The sequence below is a fragment of the Salvelinus fontinalis genome, chromosome 23, assembly GCF_029448725.1.
Source record: "Salvelinus fontinalis isolate EN_2023a chromosome 23, ASM2944872v1, whole genome shotgun sequence".
Taxonomy (NCBI): domain Eukaryota; kingdom Metazoa; phylum Chordata; class Actinopteri; order Salmoniformes; family Salmonidae; genus Salvelinus; species Salvelinus fontinalis.
Window position 1 is genome coordinate 49942183 of NC_074687.1, and position 6321 is coordinate 49948503.

Here is a 6321-nt window from a genome sequence, read left to right on the forward strand (position 1 = left end):
GCCAAGGCTTTCGACTTTGTCAATCACCATATTCTTATCGGCAGACTCAACAGCCTTCGTTTCTCAAATGATTGACTCGCCTGGTTCCCGAACTTCTTCTCAGACAGAGTTCAGTGTGTAAAATCGGAGGGCCTGTTGTCCGGACCACTGGCAGTCTCTATGGAGGTACCACAGGGTTCAATTCTCGGACCGACTCTTTTCTCTGTATATACCAACGATGTTGCTCTTGCTGCGGGTGATTCCTTGATCCACCTCTACACAGACGACACCATTCTGTATACATCTGGCCCTTCTTTGGACACTGTGTTAACAAACCTCCAAATGAGCTTCAATGCCATACAACACTCCATCCGTGGCCTCCAACTGCTCTTAAACGCTAGCAAAACTAAATGCATGCTCTTCAACCGATCGCTGCCTGCACCCGCCCGTCCAGCATCACTACTCTGGACGGTTCTAACTTAGAATATGTGGACAACTATAAATACCTAGGTGTCTGGCTAGACTGTAAACTCTACTTCCAGACTAATATTAAGCATTTCCAATCCAAAATTAAATCTAGAATCGGCTTCCTATTTCACAACAAAGCCTCCTTCACTCACGCTGCCAAACATACCCTCGTAAAACTGACTATCCTACCGATCCTTGACTTCGGCGATGTCATTTTCAAAATAGCCTCCAACACTCTACTCGGCAAACTGGATGCAGTCTATCACAGTACCATCTGTTTTGTCACCAAAGCCCCATATACCACCCACCACTAGGACCTGTATGCTCTCAACGGCTGGCCCTCGCTACATATTCGTCGCCAAACACACTGGCTCCAGGTCATCTACAAGTCTTTGCTAGGTCGCCTTCACTCAGCTCACTGGTCACCATAGCAACACCCACCCATAGCACACGCTCCAGGAGGTATATCTCACTGGTCATCCCCAAAGCCAACACCTACTTTGATCGCATTTCCTTCCAGTTCTCTGCTGCCAATGACTGGAATGAATTGCAAAAATCGCTGAAGTTGGAGACTTATATCTCCCTCACTAACTTTAAGCATCAGCTATCTGAGCAGCTTACCGATCGCTGCAGCTGTACACAGCCCATCTGGTAATAGCCCATCCAACTGCCTACCTCATCCCCATGTTTTTATTTACTTTTTTTTGCTCTTTTGCACACCAGTATTTCTACTTGCACATCATCTGCACATCTATCACTCCAGTGTTAATTTGTTAAATTGTAATTACTTCGCTACTATGGCATATTTGTTGCCTTACCTCCGTTCTCCATTTGCACACACTGTATATAGATTTTTCTATTGCGTTATTGACTGTACGTTTGTTTATCCCACGTGTAACTCTGTGTTGTTTTTTTGTAGCACTGCTTTGCTTTATCTTGGCCAGGTCGCAGTGGTGAATGAGAACTTGTTCTCAACTGGCCTACCTGGTTAAATAAAGGTGAAATAAAAAAGTGAAATTAAAACAATCGTAACTTTATTGACAACACCCAAATGGATACTGTTATTAACGCGGTTCTTCAATAATTACACATAATTCTTAATACTGTAGCTGTTAGTCACATGTTCAACTATCATCAACTGAACCAGGAAATCATTTTCTGAATGCCAGTCAAATTACAAACATAACAACATAGTTATATTTATTTTTAGGTGAAGTTATGGGCAATTTGGCAAACAGTGTACAAACCCTCATTGTCAGGTTGATGGAAAAGCTAGCCAAAGAGCATTTTACTGGTTGAGGTGTTTTTTTAAGTTCAAAGCGGTTGATTTGCTATGGTGACACAAACATTATATTAAGCAGGACATTCAAACAAGCCTTACAATTATAATCCAAAGTAGTGTGAAATGTACTCATAAGCAACCTGGAAATAGAGGTTACTCCCCTGAGTTTTCCCCCATTCACATTCAGAATACATTGTGAAAAACTAAAATCTTTGCTCACCATTTTTGCTCCAGGCAGATATACTACATCCATAACTATCGCTTTCCTCATTAGCAGGGAGGAGTTTCTACAACCAAATTGCTTGTGCATCGCCCTTGTGCCGCAATTTTAGCAAACACAGAAATTGTCCTATATTGGAGACCAAAAGTCGTCTGGCATATTGCTTAGGGTTTCAACAACTTTAATAACTTGAATAACTCAATCATCGATGTTACTACTAATGTGAAAACAAGACAAAATATGACTATTCTTGCTCATTTTGTGGGCCTTTAACCATCTGTTTGACTTTGTTGTTCAGGCAGGATAGAGAAGTGACTATCGTGGATCCTCTGGGGAGCCTCAACAACCTCATGAAGCTGTCAAGGCAGAGAAGTCTCTCCACATTAGAACACCTCAAGAAACACCAGCAGAGACCCACAGGGAAGAGAACTCACTACTGCTCTGATTGTGGGAAGAAATTCACCTCATCAGCGGGCATTAAAATTCATCAGAGAATCCACACAGGAGAGAAACCTCATAACTGTGCTCAGTGTGGGAAGAGATTTGTTTCATCTAACAGTCTGACTAAACACCGGAGAACACACACAGGAGAGAAATCTTATACCTGTGCTCAATGTGGGAAGAGCTTTATTGAGTCTAGCTGTCTGACTAAACACCAGAGAACACACACAGGAGAGAAGCCTTTTAGCTGTAATCAATGTGGGAAGAGGTTTACTCAGTCAACCAGCCTGAAATCACTCCGTAGAACACACACAGGAGAGAAATCTTATTGCTCTGCTCAATGTGGGAAGAGTTTTACTCATTCAACCAGCCTGAAATCACACCGTAGAACACACACAGAAGAGAAATTTTATAGCTGTGCTCAATGTGGGAAGAGTTTTACTACGTCTAGCAAGCGTACTACAAACCATATAACACATACAGGAGAGAAACCTCAGCTGTGATCAGTGTGACCAGAGATAATCTGCTAAAATACCTCTGATCAAACATCAGAAAATACATACACGAGGGAGTTGTTTCATGATATCAATGAATTAATGTCACAATGTAGAATGTTTTAACATTGTAGGAAGAGTATTTTAATTATGTCAAAATGTAGAATGTTTTAACATTGTAGTAGGAGTATTTTAATAATGTCACAATGTAGAACTCTAAACGTTTGCCCCTGTTCTATTGATTTCAACTTGATAGGGATATTAGCCTCACGGAAAAAATACAGACTCTGAAATGAAAGAGTTACTATTTATGTGATTTAGCAAAAATTGACTAACAAAAAAAGAGTTGTTACAGTTACCACGTTGGTGACCCACTTGAATCAATATGCAACACTTCAAAATGTAGCTAGCTGTTTTCTACAAATTGTCCTCTAACCAGTGATGTACACATTATTCCCAGATTCCATGTGGTTTTTGAGCTGTTCGTTTTAACAGGACGTGCAACCTCATCTCCCTACTCTCGCACAAATTATTTTAACAATGAGTTATGACAAATAAGTGTTGTGTTCCTTTGTTTAGCGACCCCTAAATTTAAATGCATCACTCCAAAATGTAGCTGACTGTCTTCTGCAGGTTGTCCTCTAATCAGTGAGGTAAAAGATATCTCCCATTTCCATGTGTTTTTTTAGTTGTGTTAGTTTCAACAGCACGTTGTGACGGCCCTGAATTTTTCTGAACGGTGTCAGTGCTGCTCCTTCTAATAGGGCGCTTCCCCTTTAATTTTCAATTAAATAGCCAGCATCAGCTGTGCAAAAGTGGGGTTGTGACGGAGACGTGAATGAGGATGTGGGCAACACTCAGTTCCGAAGCGGCTCTATTCCGTTTGTTTTGTAGCCTAATAGCAAGTTTGCCCAGGATTGGATCCACTCTTTGCGGTCGTGGCCTTTCTCCGCTGGAGATCTGTTGACGGATTGGATTGTCTGACTGACTAGAACCTTTTTGTACATGGTATTTCATTTGTTTTGGGGTGATTATATACCGTGATGATTTATGTAGTTGTAAGTGAGGACGTATTAGTGTTTGATACGCTTTATAGTTGTGTGTTAAAATAATTGTTATTTTGATTGTATGATTAATACTGGGTTTACGATACACTTGACTAAACGGACAAACATTGCGTGACAAAGGTCACTTGAGTTCCCTGAAGTTCTTTACCGGGCTGGACTCTTTTTAGGCCCGAGGTACAGGACATTTTTGGAGGAACCATAGCTCATTATTTGTTATATTGTTATGTGTGATAAGTTATGTTGGTAATACAACCCACACAAAATAGTACAGTATTTTTGAAGTTCTTTCCAATGTTTTAAGGGATTATGAAAAGTGTATTTCCATCCTGACTTTTACATAAGTCCTTTGTATTGGTGTAGACTTGATGGACCAGATGGGACTCATTCCCTCCCAAACCAAAAGGAGAAACCAATGTTTTCTCTGGTAGGCACAACCTACCTGGCACCCCTATAAACAAATAACCTCAAGTCAAAACCGTTATAACGAACAACCTGATTTCCCCCTAATCGATATCTACCAACTGAGCCGGTCCCGTGTGGCTCAGTTGGTAGAGCATGGCGCTTGCAAACGCCAGGGTTGTGGGTTCAATTCCCATGGGGGGACCAGGATGAATATGTATGAACTTTCCAATTTGTAAGTCGCTCTGGATAAGAGCGTCTGCTAAATGACGTAAATGTAATTTCTACTTGTCAAAACAGCATTTCTGGTGCTTGTGCAGTTTATAAGAAGCTTGTTTTAAAAAATACAAGTAAACTGATTATTGTGGCAGATGTTTGTATGTAGCACATGTTTCTGCATATTGGTTATTGTTTCTGTTTCTGCATATTGGTTATTGTTTGTACACGTTAAAACTGTTAACATTGGGCTATCCCACCTAGCAAAATGTAATTGTAAATACTTTGAAAATAAGACTATGCAACCAAATATTTCATATTTACATTTCATGTAATATTGAGTAATTATTTATGTAACCAACTGACAATTTTTGGGTACAACTATATTGACATTGTTGCCCTGCTTTCAGAATATCAGGATTCATTCTGAATTAGAGTTTTAGCTCTAATTCTTATCCGTATTTTTTAAACTGCACTGTTGGGTAGGGGCTCGTAAGAAAGCATTTCACTGTTAGGTCTATACATGTATTCAGCGCATGTGACTAATACAATTAGAGTTTTGTTTGGGCTCGTTCCAAGGGAACGAGAGTTCTAGAAGCTAGTGAGTTTTAGGATTCTATAGAACGAAGAAGGAGAATTATGATTGTTTATTATTTATAAATACGTGTTTTTCTTTTTTAAATTGTTGACAGCCAGTAGACACCATGTTTATATTATAGAAGGTGAAGCATTGTAGTTGATTATGTGAAATGTCAGTTGTTCAACTGAAACGTCTTGGGCACACCGATTGGCGTCAGCTCATTAGTCAGTATGTGTTACACCTGTGCTGGCTTGTCCATGTCGTTAGTGGGAAGGTGTTTCACCTGAGCTGGTCCAGGTTCTATTTAAGAGTGTCTGGCCCAGTGCTCCAGTTGTCTTGATAGATGTGGAGAGTCAACACCTTTAGTTGCTCTACCCTTTTGGTTTACTTCCTCTCTAAGTTTTGTGGTCGGTTTTCTTTTGTTTGCCTTTTCTTGGGCAGATTTAGTGGGTCTCATGGTGGGTGTCTTTTAGGTCCCTGTTGTTACTAGTCAACTTTCAGTCGATGCCTCCATAGTCTTTCAGAGCCCCTCCTAAAAAAACAAGCTTGTATTTTGGGTTGGATATTGCATCATATTGTTAATATTTTAATCAATGGCATTTCCTTACAATGCTCATTAGTCTTTCAGTTGTTATTCTTCTGGGGAACACAATCCTGTCTCTGAGCTCTACGGACAATTCTTTGGGACCTCATGGCTTGGTTTTTGCTCTGACATGCACTGTCAACTGTGGGACCTTATATAGACAGGTGTGGGCCTTTCCAAATAATTTCCAATCAATTGAATTTACCACAAGTGGACTCCAATCAAGTTTTAGAAACATCTCAAGGATGATCAATGGAATCAGGAGCTCAATTTTGAGTCTCATATCAAAAGGTCGGAATACCTAAGTAAATACATTTGCAAAACTCTCTAAAAACCTGTTTTCACTTTGTCACTATGGGTATTGTGTGTAGAAGGATGAGGGGGAAAAAAATCAAAAGGCTGTAAAGTAACAAAATGTGAAAGGGTCTGAATACTTTACTTTTCTACTGCAGTTATGTACAGGATCAAATCAAAGTTTATACACAGTCACGTGGTATAGAGAAGTCCAATCTTAGGAGAGTACATGGGAGGCACTATACTGTGTGTCTGCAAGTGTCTATCTGGTCAAAGCCACTGATCCAGGTGTCCCTCC